The sequence below is a fragment of the Lagopus muta genome, chromosome 1 (genome assembly GCF_023343835.1).
Source record: "Lagopus muta isolate bLagMut1 chromosome 1, bLagMut1 primary, whole genome shotgun sequence".
NCBI lineage: Eukaryota > Metazoa > Chordata > Aves > Galliformes > Phasianidae > Lagopus > Lagopus muta.
Genome location: NC_064433.1, coordinates 170,042,615 through 170,058,345, shown reverse-complemented (window position 1 = coordinate 170,058,345; position 15,731 = coordinate 170,042,615). Strand labels below are relative to the sequence as shown.

Sequence of the window (15,731 nt, the reverse complement as noted above, 5' to 3'; positions counted from 1 at the left end):
TACAGTAGGGTTTGTCTTAGAGAAGAGACTTCCAAGACTCACTTGTTGCTTTGATGTGCCATCATCTTGAATTGGCAATTAATTTTCTAATAAAGCTGTCAAAAACTGTTTAGAATGGTTCCTGGAGGTTCTGTAAATTTTTAAAAAAGATTGGTTTAAAAATTGCAGGTGTGGTTTGTTTAGTTTAAAATTAATTTCCCAGCGGCATAGAGTTGCAAGCATTCTTTCTAACAGATATGGTGAGATTTTAGTCCTTGTTAATTGCATCAGTATGCTTGAAGAAAACAGTCATTGCTTCTCTCCATTAAAAGATTCAATGTGAATTGCAAAGAAAAATAAATATTTAGATAAGGAATGATTTGAGAGAATGGTTGAGCACTCTCCTCACACTGTGGGGGCTGCAGCCATGAATGGTAACAATGATGGCAAACAGATGAGTGTTTTAGGCCTACATATTTTTCTAAAGAGACCAACATCAACAAGATTTTGGAGTAGGTTCTCGGCAACTTGTAATTGCATTAGCTGCATTGGAATGGAGAATGAGACCAAATTTATTTTTTATAAACCTCTAAATTATTGAGAAGAAACAAGAAGCTGCCAGAGCATTATAATTCTCTTGGAATCAAGGGGGCAAATTTTTGAAACAACATCTTCTGTCTGAGGCACCATATCTATGATTAACGAGAAGCACTATTGTTTCATTTTGTATTTTGCAAAATTTCACATTAGGGCGTTAGAATTTCAAAGGACTTTGACCATTATCATCATTAACATCTTTGGCTATAAAATGGGCTTGTTAAATCATAGCTACTTGTACAATAAGAGCAGGAAGTATTAAAAGTTTCTCAGACATTTGTGATAAAATCATGGGAAAAACATCAAATAGCGAGTTATGTCTGTGTTAACCAAAGTAATGCTTCAAAGTACAACGCCAACATGCAGATTAGCAACATCTCCAATATAATTACATGTTAAATGCCTTAACGGCATTTAATGGATTCAAGGTAATGAATTACTGTAGTATTCATATTTTCTATGTCATCAGATAAGAAATATTCACCAGAACTTTCAAATTATATCCCTTCAGCCCGGATTCAGGCAAATATCACATATTGAGGAAAGGCGTTAAGTGAATTTTTAACAAGAAGCACCCCATGAAGCTCTGCTGACAGCGGAACACACGGTAGACAGACTTCTTTATGTTTAAACACTTTCTTGAAACCAGGCTTTATTGGAAAACACAGGCTGCATTTATTTTTTCAAAACAAAGTCCATTATGTGCTGACCATAAAGCTTAGCCATTTTGAGCTGTTGATTGTTTCAAGTAATTTTTTATTGCAGGCTTTAAGAAAAAGGTTAAAGGAAAGTGTTAAAATAACCATAAAGAATCAATTAGTCAAGATAACACTGGAGGAAAATAACTGAAATGCTGTTTTGCCCCAGTATAATTGTCTTACCTATGTTTGCAGAAGGAAATCAAGCCCAAAAAGATGTCTATTGTGTTACTGACAATGGGAATATCATGGAATATATGACCATGAATGTGTTAATGTCTCTTGGTAGTCTTCATTGTCCTTTATTTCATGTGACTACTTTGAAATGAGAACTGATGTTTCCATTTTTGTTTTGTAGTTTTAGTTCAGGACTAAGTACATTTACTTACCTATATCATCAGTTTTCAACAAGTGACATCAATGCCTTGGGCTAGCTTCCTGGTTGGTTTTAAAAAATTAGTACAGCATATTCTTTGTATTATTATTATGAAGCCTTATTAAATGTGTAACTAGGAGGTACTCTGATCAAGAATATTTTAAGATGAGATTAGTATCTGCAGTCCTAAGAATCCAGAAAAGACATACAAGGTCAGTTTGTCATCCTAATCCTCCTTTATTACTAATGGGAAGAAATGCACCTCCTGCACAGAGCAATTAATCTCCTTCAAGACAGGTCACATGAATCACCTTAAAAAGTTACTAGGTTCCTTCTACAGGCTATAAAGTCTAGCATGCTTAGCGTTGAAGTGTCTAAATAAATCCAAAAAGAAGAAGTTAATGGCTCTTGAAAGGCAATTCTATAACTAAGATTCATAGGACAAAGTAGGGAACTATTCTGCAGACAGCTTGGTTTGCATAGAACCATAGAATCATTAAGGTTAGAAAAGACCACTGAGATCATCCACTACAACCACCAGCCCATCACCACTGCACCCACTAACCACATCTCTCAGTGTCACATCTACACATCTCTTGAACATCTCCAGGGATCTACTAGATAACAGATCTACAGGGAAACTGTGTGCTTTTGAAGGTGGTAGCAGTGGGCTTTGCAGGTACTTCTGTGCTATAAAACCAAACAAGTTTCAAAAATAAACTCACCATACCAGCACAAACAGGTTCAAGAGATTTACTGCAGGTCTAATCACTTCAAGTGATTACCATCAAAAAGGAAAGGGAAACATCTCTCCCAGTCCACAATCAGATGCTGTCAGTATATGCAAAACACAAATGGGGTATTTTAGTTGTTTTCCAGAGGAAAATAAGCAGGGTGTATGCAGCAGGCAGTGCTGAAACATAGCAGGAGGATTTATTTTGAAGTGTTTTGCTAATAACAAGCATTTCCACATGAACAGAGATTAAAACAATGATGTCATTGCTGACAGATGATTTTCATTGTAATTATGTATCCATTACACCAAGATGCACTGTAGAAATAGCAATGTTGAAAGCATTTGGGAAGAATCTGTCCTTGCTTTGCTTTGCTCCAAAGAAGCAGGATGTGTTCTGCACGAGAGAGACATCTTGCACTAGCAGGAGGTAGGCTGTGAGCACCCAGAACTGTGTGTTCTTTTAAAATGGTCCAGTTGACACTCCTGTTTTCCTTGGCACAGCCACAAGATTTTTTTCAGCTACCCAACCCAAGAAATTCTTTAAAATTCTGAGAACACACAACATGATATTTGAAATAATTTAGCGCGGTGTAGTCATATAGTTATTGTTATGATCTCTGCGTCCATACCATGAAGGTCAGTAGCACCTTGAGATATTCAGAAGAAAGAAGACACCTATTTTCTGGCCACTCTGAATGTGCATTTTATTTTCTTTTGACATCACTGGGATAAAATTAATCTCATCCACATTTAGATGTGTAAAATCCAACATCAGCAACAATAAATACCTGCAGAGAGCAATTCCGCCTACTCTACAGGTGTATGAATTGCATAGTTTAGCTTGTCCACTGGAAGTTTATCTATGTCTCCAGACAGTATATGCAGAGCATAGGTACTTGGTTTGCAGCTGGCAACCAAATCTGTGGTGTCTAGCTGAAAAGAATCTGACTTTTTGTGCAAAAATCCCTTTTTAGAACTATTCAGGATTTGTCAGTAAAGACATTTTTGACATGGATCATTATATACAAATTTATCAGGGGAAGACTTAAATCAGGCTCAATATGACCTTGTATCCTCTGCTGCATCCCTATCGTCTGTTCCTACCTGCAGAAAGTAAATGATCTGTTCTGCTTTTTAAAATGCAAAAACTAAAATTAAAGCATTTCATTATTTTATGTAAGTGTAATGTTTAAATTCAGAAAACAAAGAAAGTTTCCTTGGGAATAAATTTGGTGTTGCTCTTTCTTCTTCATCTAGTACATTTAGTTCTGACACCGCACTGCTAGTCTGCTGAAGACAATCTGTATGCTACAGAATACTACAGATTTAATCTTCAAAAGAGTATCCTCTAGTATTCTTCTCCAGATTTATGGCTACCCAGAAGGAACAAAGGCAAAAGCCTGTCCATTAATCTAATGAACTCAGGGCTGCATTGATTTCCCTAGGACTGCTAACTTCCTGTGATTTAAGTAGGTATCTTGATTAAACGATGGTTAAAGTAAGCAAATTGAATTCCCAGTTGATGCAATGCAGAATCTACCATAGGAAGGCCCTTACTGGCAGAATGCCTGCCTCTTGTAAGGAGAGCCCAGGCAAGCTTCCCGCTACTATACATTATGGATTAGATTCAGAATTGTGTTGATGCTCCTCTCATGCTTTAGGGCCTGGGTTAGTAATCACCCCTGTTACTTGGCCGTCACAGAGAGCATCATCAGCTCTCTGACAGCTGCTACCTCTTTGTGATGGACATCCAAATCAAAAAGAAACAAACGTTTTAGGTAAGCACTGACAGTTAGCAGATGACAGTGTTTAGAAGAATCCTTCTCTAAGTAAACTGGGTTGCAGAGGGGGTAGTAGGCAACTTTCCAGAAGCACACATCCAGCACACAGTTGTGAGTTCATGCTCTATGGGAGTTGTTTCAAAAGTAGCACAAAAGTTTGGGCAAGTGCAAGTGTATGTGTGTGCAAGTATTTTTAACCTGTGTTTTAGTTTGATTTTTGGAATCTTCACGCCCTACTACCATAGCTCAGCTGGGATTCAACAAACACATCTTAAGAAGGCAGGCTCCTTGCCTCAGGTCCTGCTACACAACAACCAAAGAGAGATGGTACTTGTGGAGGATGATAGTTTTGTTCCAAAGGAGAAGATGAAATAGAGAGATTGGTCACTCTTAGCTTCTGCTTCTCTTTCTCCAGGAGAAGAAAAAAGAGACTACAGGGTCAGTTCAACAGCCAACACAGAGGTATTCCATGTCAGTTTGGACACCAGTCGCTGTATGATACATGACCTATAGGAGACTTGTGTCCTAGAGTGAGAGGCAGCCACAGAATGTACCTTAAGTCAACTAAAAGGAAAGGATGCACTTCTGCATGGCCAACTGAACTGTACCTCACATGGCCAGCTGGCAAAAGGACAGGAGGAGCAAGAGCCCATGGCATCTGCTTTTCCATTCTCATTTTAAGCATGAAAGACAGCAAGAAGAATGTATTTCTGGTTCTTAACACTGGTGTTAGAAGGAATTGCTTAAAAAAAATAGAAAATGAAAATAACTTGTGTATCAGGAAAATACTCATGAAAAACGAACGTGCTGAGATCACAGGGCTTGGCTACTTCATTGACAACCCATTCACAAGAGGTGGGATTGGGGTCTCTGCTTTCTTGGGGTAGGGAGGGCTGCTAGTCCTCAGTGGCTTTTCATAGTATGTGGGAGAGTACCCCTGGAATAACCCATAATGTATATATTTCAGAAAATTCCAGGGGAAAATCTTTTTCTCCATTTGTTGTTCCTCTTTCTATTCATTACATAATATGCCAGATAATATTACTACCATCACACTCAAATGGTTCCCCTGACACACACGTGTGTGAGAGAAGCTCTTCAGGTGGTGTACCCAGCACAGGCTCAATGACCAAGGTATTGCAGAAGTTGTCCTAGACTGCAAGGGATAAATCTGACTGGTTCAAACTCCCTGTGATACATTAAATTCACCAAACTGAAGGAGTTCTCCTGTCCTCCCTCAGCCCATGGTTGCTGAAAAATAGTTTAGCTGCAAAAAAAGGTAATTGTAATCCAAAGTTCTTTTCAGCTCTTATCTCTCACCCGTCACTGCCTAAATTAGAAATAAATGATTGAGAGAAGTGGAAGAGTTATTTTATGATTCAAACTGATACATAAGTTTGATAAGGTAGAACAGAAGAAGAAAGAAAGAAAGTAGAAAGACAGAAAGAAAGGGGAAAAGAAAGAAAAAAAGAAAAAACAGCCCTGAGAAAAAATGAGAATTATTTATTTTAACATGGGTGTTACTTTCTTTTTCCTGTGCAGCACATTAAAATCCATTAATTCCTTTGTCAACTTCACTGTGCAAAGCAATTACCTCTTATTCCAACTGTTTTTCAGATTCTGTTTGACAGAGAGCTAATGCACCTAGGAGTGACATTTGCATAAAAATCTGTTACAAAAGGAAAAAAAAAAAAAAAAAAAAAAGGATTCAGTTGTGTTGGCTTTCCCTGTTTTTACTGTACAAATCATAGTAATTAATGTGTATTTAACCAGTTGAAATAATTTTCCAGCAACAAATGTCAATGGACCTGAGGATTCTGGCATCTCCATTGCTGGTTTTAGTGTAATGCTGTGCTCAGAGTAAGGGCCAGGCTCTGCCTTTCACTTTCCAGGGTAGAAGCAGACCTTCTACAGCAGATAGTTTCTGGAATCTTGTTTGATGACACAAAATGCAGTGATGTAAAACTGATTTATCAGCAAAGCTTCATCTCCAACCTGCTTTCAGGAAATAACAATATTATGCTCAGTAAAGTCACCAGACTATAACCCAGCACACCTGAAATCTGAACCTGATCTGACACTCATGAAGGCACGGAATGTCTCAATAGAGCAGTGCTTCCTAAATTTTTGCCTGCTTTTTCTTGAGATAGGTTATAATGATCCTTTCTCCCCACTTCTATGTTGTCTTTCCATAAGACCAGTCATGCTGACTCAATCTTTATTTTCAGAAGGAATTCAGTCCTTTTCAGCACTGATTACCAGAATGGCCAATGTGGCAGAGCAGGCAGAGATGCTATACGAGATTTTCCCTGTTGATTTTAACTCCTCACTCCAATGAATCATGCTCCTGAAAAAAAAAAAACCTTGGCAGATTAAACAGTGTACTGGCAGGGAGACAGGTCTCAGGTGTCGGGGGGAGCAGTCGTGCTCCTTTCTGTTTGTCACCTAAGGCAATATACACATACAGACAACGCTGAGAGCTGATTCCTTAATAGATTTCTCTACATGAGTCCTTTGATATAAATTTGATGGGCTGTCCACAATATAGAAATGCAAACCCACTTCATCCAAACCAGAGCCACTTGGCTCAGGACATGATATTTGCAGCAAAAATACTGAAAAAGAGGCAGAATCGTACCTGATCTAGAATGACCTCAGCTGACTTAATACTGACAAGCAGTACTTGGCTCTATATAGGAAAGATAAAGAGAAATGGAATTTCTTTCTGAAGCTATTTTAAGTGCAATGACTACTATATATAGTGTCAGAATAAGTGGCTGAAGTTAAATTTAAAAACAGACATGTTTATGTTTTGCTGTTTCCAAATACAGTCTCATGTGTTCCAAAGTCTGAACAACAGAAAAAAAAGAAAGAGCAAAAGCTATAGTAAAAAGCCCCATCCTTTTGCAAGCGAAGTGAGGTTTTTCAGTACCTTCAGAGGGTAAAGCAAAAGGAAAAACAAGTGTCATGAGACTATCACCCATTTTGATATTAAAGGATTCTTCCTGAGCCTTGTCTGTGAGCTGGCATACTGTCAGGTCCCCTCTAAGTCTGTCATTAGCTATTCCAAGACAGCTGTAAAGCAGTCCAGTGCATCTGACTTCTCTGTATGTCAAATTCTTGCCCATGTCAATATAGTAAAATTAAAGAAATTGTACATATTTCCACAGATAACCTTGCTAACCTATTAGAGTCTCAGCTTTGGTAGAAGGAACACAAAGAGTGATACATGCATGCTATGTCACTGCAGTATAATCAAACTTAACATTTCAAGTAGATTGTACTCAAAGAAAGATACTCTAAGGCCAGCATCTAATTTATTGCGTGGGACAAAAACTATTTCCCATTCTGTGCTTTCTGCACGCTGTAGAAAATCCATCCATGCATGAATTCTTGTACAGAGAAGTGTTTCTTAAGCAAGAGCAAGGAGCAATCTCTATTTCACAGTCACATAATTGTAGGGCTTGGAAGGGACTGGGGATCAAGTCCAACTCCCTGCTTTTCACTATTTTTTTTGAGGAATACCGTTTCTCTGGAAAATAGAAGAAAGGCAGAGCGTGGAAAGTGATCTTATTTATTTCCACCTAAAAGGTGTGTCGGAATTGGAAGAGCCATCTCACTTCTGGGGCATGCTTCAATAAATACAATTCTGGTTACCATGCTAACAGCTAACCACTCAACTGAGTGCAGTAAAACAAAAGTGCAGAAATGACATTTCCTTGTAGAAAGAAGGAAATATATTCAATTAACAAGACTGCAGGTTTTACCAACCGCAGCGAATTTCACAGTTCTTCCCTTTTGCAGAGTGCAATCTGCTGTCGGCACGTAAGGCTCCTGAGTATCAACTGCTTCTTCCCAACAGGACCTCAGCCTCTGCCCTACGTCCTGAGGGCCAGCACCTCCCGATGCCAACCGGGTGAACCCCACCACCCGCTCCGAGCGCCCTTTCACCGCGCAGCTCCCTCATCAGCCTCGCATTTCCCATCCTCCCGGAGTTCTCCGTCAGGACCCCGACCCTTCCCAACGGATCGCAGCGCGTCCCCTCGGGCTCCGGGACCGCCCGCCGCGGCCGTGCGGTGGGTGCGGGTGCGGAGCGCTGTGCCCCAGAGCGGTCCCACCCCCGGCCGCCGCTGTCCCGCAGGTGTCACGCTTCGGGGATTGCTGATGCGAGGGGAAAAATCCCACGTTCTGTTCGGACACGGGAAGGAGAAACTGTCTTAATTCTCGGGTTGGGAACAAAGTGGTGCGCAACGTCGCTCCTTGCCCGTGTACGCGCAGAAGTGACATGGAGACTTTTTGTTGTAGAGGGTCAAGAAGAGAACCAAAGATTTAGAAGGAAAATACAGCAAAGTTATGGGGAACTTACTTGGTTTAGGTGCGTGTGTTGGCAGCCGGCATCTTCCTTCCGAAGTTCCAGCGGGTCACATTTTCCTCGGGAAGCGCCCTTTTTGTAAGTTAAATCCCTCTGAGAAATGTTTGTTTTGTTTCTCTCCCTCTCAGCCACTTTTCCTCATTTTTGCTTTATTTTCTCCATGTCTGCCCCCGGTGCAGACGCTCGGACGCTAGCCCACCGGTTAGAGGCTCTCCATCACTCCCAGCCCAGGGGACCGCGCCTGCCGCCGGGCTTCGGAGCAACAGATGCGAACCACGACCTTCCCCGGCTGCTCTGTGCGGCTTCTCCTCCTTCCCTGGGAGAGCCTCATGCTGCCCGTCCAAAGTAACGGCTCCTTCCGACGCGGTGCTTCTCCCCGGAGCGCAGCGCTGCGAGGCAGGAAAAGGACACGGAGATAAAGGGGAAAATCACCACAGAGGGACACTCGCACCGGCTCGTGCCGCCCGCGGCGATGCGCTCCCCGCGAGCCCGGCAGCGGCTTTGCCACCGCGTCCCCTCCCGCCGCCGCCCCCGCCGCGCTCCCCGCGCCCTTCGCCGCCGCACTGCAGCGCCCCCCTGCGGGCGCACCGCACACTGCGGCCCCTCCGCGTGCCCCGGGGATGGAGGGGGGCGCAGCGCCCACCCAGCGATGGAGGTGTGCGGGTGGGGACAGCTGAAACGCCGAGAGATCGCGGAAGAGGAGACGGTAGCTTCGGCGAAAGTTCGCTGCCGTGCCTCTGGGAAAGCCCCCGAAAAGCCAATAAATAAATAAATAAATACATAAGTAAAAGAAATCTATGTATTTATTACTGTTTATTTATTTGAGCCCTTTCTAGGGCCTGGACACGCTGCTGACACAGAGCAAGGCACGCATCTGCCGCTCACTGCGTGCAGAGGCCGCGGGGTCTCGGCTTTGGCGGTGCCCGCAGCGACCACCCCGGCGACTGTCACCACGCACCCTTCCCCCAGCCCCGTGCTCTGGGTGCTCCCGGTGCCCGGTGAACGGCCGCCTCTGCGGATCAGCGGGGGGATGCAGGAAGGAGGAGGAGAGCAGAGGGATGAGACGGGGCCAGGAGGAGGGATGTACGAAATGCAAAACGCACGAGTACCCCTCGTGCTGAGCTTTGCCCGTATCTCTAGCGGAGACTTGAGAGCGCTGAAGTGTGAAAAGCTTTGTGTGGAGCATAAGTGTGGTCATGCCATTACAGTAAATGAGAAGAAACTGCCAGGCGCAGATGGCAGCATACAGCCCCAGACCTCCACGGGCAGCCCAGAAAAAGAAGCATTAAGTGCAGCAGAGGCTGAGTAGAAAGAAATGCCAGGTTCATTCTGCTCTGGGATTTTCACAGTTGCAGCTCCTGCATCACTGTGCGTGCTGCTGCAGTACAGATTTGAGGCATGCCCCTAATGAGCTGCTGTGAAGATTTCGGCAGAACTCAGTCCTCTAGGGAGCAACTCAGAAAGCAGTGAGGTGCTGTGAGCAGTACAGCACAGGTAACACGGCTCTGCCTGTCTCAGCCACCGAGATGATAATTGCACTCCTGAGATCAGCTCCTTCTAGCTTGGGTACAGACCAAATGCCAAAAGCAGCTACGCTGGTAACGATCACTCATTCAGTACACACATGTGCATTGCAGCATATGTAGGTAAAGGGACAACTCCAAAAGTAATGTCTCCTATGTTGTTATGTTGGCCCATGACATCAGAGGCAGATGTTGGTGATATGGCAGTAGAGGTTGAACCTTCCCACCAATACATTACTTTTTGTTTCTGTGCGACAGATGGCAGCAGAGGGGCAGTCTGATACAATGGTGTCTGACATGGAAGTATGTTTGAGGCAAAAGGTGTGGAACTGAATTCCTCCATCTGGAAAAAATGGAACCCGCAGACATTCATTGATGCTCGCTGAACATTTCTGGAGACCAAACAGTGGATGTGAGCTCAGTGAAAGTTGATCTATGCAGACACCATTTTCCCAGCAATGGCACCATCAGCAGCTGGGAAACAGTGGGTCACTGCTGCTGGTACAGATTTTTTTACAAGCACAGCATGCAGGTTCTTGTTCACTGCTGCTGAAATGCAGAGCTCATCGTGGTGACTGTGTTGAAAAACAGTGTTCTGCAACTGAGGATTTGCTCTACCTATTAGTGTTAGTGTGCACTTTGTACCTATTGTAGTTTCCATGGAAATGAAGGCATTACCTTTGGAACAGCCTACATATATGCACACACATACCCCCACATACACACAAAAAAGGGGTGAGAGAATTAGGTAGATAGTGGGACCCTGTAGAAGCAAAGACAGCCAACAATGTAGTGTGGAAAAGGCTGGACCATTGGATTGCATTGGTGATGCTAGTGAGAGCTCATCTACATAGCACTAGAGTATTTGTACACCTTGTGCATTAATTCATCAGCTGCTATCAGCACCAGTGAGATTAAGCTGCACTACTACAGATTGGAAGTGTAGACAAAATTTACTTTCAGAGGTTTTTGATGCTCACTTCCAAGAGCAGAGTGCTTTTTTCCCATACGTTTCCTTAATAGATCTTGAGAAGCCAAGTTCTATTTTGAGTGTATCATGTTTAATTTATCACAAGCAAATGCCTCTATAATTAACAGTATTTCCTATGGTTTTTTTATGTGTTTCGTTGTGACATTTCTTCTTTTCAGGGTTGAATGCAATGTGGTGCTATCAATGCGCTTTACAGTTTCTGGCATTTTACATATGATAACCCATTAGCAGTCTCCTGTGGTCTTGCCAGTGCTCATAATTCCCAATTAAATTAATGTTCAGATAAAATCTCTGTGGTCTTACCCAGATGAAAACAAAGTAAATAGAATTTTATATCTGATTCAAGACAGTGGCGTCAGAATCACTGCTCTCCTGAACTTACGCTGATATATTTTATTCTCAGCATGTAGTGAGATGCCAAATGTCTCTCAGCAGTAGATGATGTGGCAGGGAGAGAGTGGCACAGGGAGAAAATAACACATTCTGTGGAACCTGTAACACATTCCACAGTTTTAGAGGTTACATGGTAATAGCATGACTGGGAATTCCTTTAGTCCACTCACAGCATCACACCAAGTTAGAACAGAATCATAGAATCATAGAATTGCTCAGGTTGGAAAAGATCTTAAAGATCATCAAGTCCAACCACAACCTAACCATACTACCCTAACTAAACTATTAACCCTCAGCTAAATCATGCCCCTGAGCACCACATCCAAATGATTTTTAAACACATTCAGGGATGGTGACTCAACCACCTCCCTGGGGAAAATTAGGTTTCCCTTGAGACCTTCTCCATTTCTCCTCCTATGCCACATCACTCCCCTCAGAGCCTGGCAGCTGACCATTTGCAGTTCAGCTAAAATTTATATACCCGAAATAGCAACTAGGATGGTCTGCTCCCCTTCACTATGCAGATTGTACGAATGCTACTAGAAAGTATTTCTTATTTTATTTCATGAAAAAAATTTACATAGAGAAAAAAAAAAGACAGATTGAAAACTAAGAGACAGATGGAAAATTTAGCAGGCTCTAATTAATTTAGCCTTGTACAGTCATTGGCTACAGGTAAGAGCATTTACAACAGGTGTAAAGCATGGTAACTTTATCAGAACCAGTGAAGCTAAGTTGGCTCATTTGAAGCTATTTTACATCAAGGAGAAAAGCACAGCAGAAATTCTGGCCACCCAGGTAAAAGATACTGTAACATTCGTCTATTCTTTTCATGTTAACATTCTTTTCAATTTACAAAAGCTTCTCTTACCACTAGCATGAATATTTAAAGTCACATGACATTTTCACTAAGGTGGAAATTTACATGTGATAGAAAAGAATTTATAACAAGTATTTGAAATAATCTAATCAATTAGTTAAAATGAGAAAATTAGGATAATAGAGGAAGATTTCCTTAAGTTTGTATTGTTTTCATATAACTTCAAATATGCTTCTAGTGATCTACTACTATTCATTAGAAATAATCTAACTTGAAATCACAAAGTACAACACCATGTCATGTTTTAGTTTAGAATATTCATTCAATAGTTGTTTTGGAGACTGCGTTGCTAAAAAAAAATGCAGATTATCATTTTTTTTCCCCTCTGCATTACTTTAATTTATGAAATCTGTAACAAGTTAATTCCATTAGTTCTATTGTTACAGGCCATGCAGTTCTCCCAGACAGAACTTTTAGCAAGTGGTAAGCTGTTCTTGCCAGCCCACATCAGGCATTCCTTATTCTTCAGTCTTTCCTTCCCCATAACTCAGTGTATTACCATTTATGTACTTAAATACCATTAGTAAAACTAATGTTTTCAAAACATTAAAAGAGATCCTTTTTAATTAATGATTGAAGAATGTGAAAAAAAATTGCAAAAGAAAAGAAAAACATAACATTGCAAAACTTTTCTTCTCAATTGAATATTTACTCATAAAATGTGTATGTTTGGTGGCCCTGCCAGGCAGGGGGGTTGGAACTACATGATCTTTGAGGTCCCTTCCAACCCGGGTGATTCTGTGATTCTGTGAAAATCATGGAATCGTTAAAGTTGGAAAAGACCTCTGAGGTAACCCAGTTAAACTATTAACTCATCACAACCATGTCCACTAATCCATCCGTCAGTGCCACATCCACCTGCTTATTGAAAACCTCCAGGGATGGTGACTTTTGGGGTATACAACCTTCTTGTGAAGGTGTAACACAGGGAAGAAGGTCATGAGAGAAAGAGATAGGAAGACATAGAGGGAGGAATATGTAGAAAGTGAGAGGCTGATCCGAGAATGTGAGTAAAGAATTCTACTCTCCTTAAAGCAGGCAAATTCTGACCTCAGCTGTGATACTGTTGTGTTCAGGCCGTTCTTCTATGCCAAAACATCTAGAATCTTCATCTACTTTTTTTTTGTTGTTGTTGTTCTTTTTTGTTTGGTTGATGTAGGCAGGGCAGAACACAAGCACACCACTGGAAAAAAAAAGGTTTGATATTTGGCCAAACTTAAGTGGAGCTCTATATCTGAATTTCTTTAGATTTCCAGGTTATTAAGATGAGAGGATATTTGTTTTTTATATTTCAATAGGAAGAAACATATATATTTTAGTTTTATTAACAGGTTAACTGCTATTTAATTTTATTTTTGCAGCTTACATTAAGGACATGTAGAATTCTATGTACACTTCTCATTTTATTGCTAGTTTAAAATTCATATTTTTAATGGACAGCAATCAGTTAACCTTCTTTTACACAACTAAATTTGTCAGTTGTCCAGAATTCACATTTATCATTTTTTCTAGCATGCTACAAGTCTTTTCTCCTTTGTTCTTCCACCTTGAGTTTTGGAATAATTTTAGCTTATTATCATGGTATTAGAGTTGGGAAGTTGACACACTGATGTTTACTTCTTTCTTTTACATTTTTTTGATGATTTTCAAAGTTAGTTTTGACCTCTGTGATTATTTTCATATGTCTGTGTTTCCCAATAAGTGCTTACATTCTTTCAGAATACCCAGATGTTGCATTTTTGAAATCTTTTAACACAGAGTTCTTTAGGAAAACACAGGTCTAGTGGATCAAAGGCAGTGTTTGATTGGAACTCAGCTCCAGATCAGAGACATCTGAATTGAAGCATGCACATTTGAAGTGCTGAGCATCTTCCACTCCCTTTAGAGTCATTGGAAGTCTATTCCATACCATTAAGAGAGCTTAGTGAGAAGTTCAGCTTTGAATATAAACTTTGATTTCTGGATGTGATAACTAGTCTAAGCACTCTATTGAAAGGCACCAAAGTAGAGGTGTCTCATGCTATTTGAAGTTCCAAAGGCTGTCCAAGACATTTGAAGATGATGGGCAGGTAGGATTTACCTTGCCTTGCCTTGACAAGAACTTGTCTTACAGGTGACCTGCAGTTTTCCAGAGGTTAGATTAGATATTCTGTGTCATCTCACAGGGCATTGGACCCCTACACACAGGCACTTGGATCCACAATAGATCAGTCTTGGCTCTAGCAGAAGATCACACACCTATATCTCATAGGTAAACACCAGCATTGTAGACACATAAAATCAGGTGTTTGAATCACAATATTAATTATTACTAATAATTAATTATTAATAAAATATTAATTATAATTACAAGGGAGAAGAATTAATACAGCGATGGCAAAGGAAAGTTTGTTGAAGAAGAGTAGAACATAAACCTCAGCAAAGGTTCTTTTCTCATTTTTTGAAATAGGACAGTAACCTGGCAAAGGGTTTGAAATTGTGGAAACAAATGGGATATTTTGTTTAAGAGCTAGAGGGAAAGAAGAAGTGGAATTCCAGGGTAACTAGTCAAGCATTTTAAGTATTTCTAAGAGTATGTGAAATAAACAGAAAGAACTAGATGCCTTGCTACACAAACAAGCTATAACTTAATTGACAAGAGAGATCCTTTGTAGGATAAATCAGAGGGTTGGAGAGTTGAGGGTACAGGCTGTTCAGGAAAGAAAGGCAGGGGAAAAAAAAGAAAACATTCAATTATGAATAGTTTGTCTTTGATCTTCTGAAAGAGATGATAGATATGCCAAAAATCTCTAAAGAGAGAATAAATAGGTTTAAAAGAGGGATTTACCTCAAATAATCAGTTTGGGAGAAGAAGGATGTTGAACGCTTTAAACATATATTTATTTATTTATTTAAAACAAAAAGGAAAGGAACAGAACCTTCTCTGGAAACTTTTTTGGAGATGTGGTTATGTATCTTCAATACATACAATATGTCTATACTAAGGTAGAATATGTCTTAATGTGGGAAAAATGCGAAGGTGAAGGCTGATAATCTGATGAGAGTGACTTTGAGATGATAGAAATGAGAAAAGCAGAGTAACTGAAATGCACTTCAAAGAAGGAAAATGGCTACAATGTCAGATGACTGTAAGGGAAGTGCAGAGATTTTAGTGAAACAGACTCAGGAAGAGGCAGCCATCAAAAGATGCTGGAAATAAATAAATAAATAAATAAATAAAATAAGCTGTAGTAATGGCATAGACTTTCAGAATGTATCAACAAGAGCATAAAACATGAGAAATCATTGTTCTCCTCTAACTGAACAGCAAATTACACCAGTTTTGGACTTCATGCTTGATAGTATTGTTGAGAAAAAAATAAATAAATGCAGGGAGCCCAGAGATCAGGTCATCTTTGAGAAGTA

General features: G+C 40.6%; 1 protein-coding gene across 1 annotated transcript in view; it reads right to left on the bottom strand.

Moving 5' to 3' along the window:
* TRPC4 (transient receptor potential cation channel subfamily C member 4) overlaps positions 1 to 9,060 on the bottom strand; it is a 142,844-nt gene extending 133,784 nt beyond the window's left edge. The window contains exon 1 of the mRNA XM_048929110.1: positions 8,534 to 9,060. The gene's annotated coding sequence lies outside the window, so the exon portion shown is untranslated. The remainder of the gene's footprint in view (positions 1 to 8,533) is intronic.
* Between the last annotated feature and the right edge of the window lie 6,671 nt (positions 9,061 to 15,731).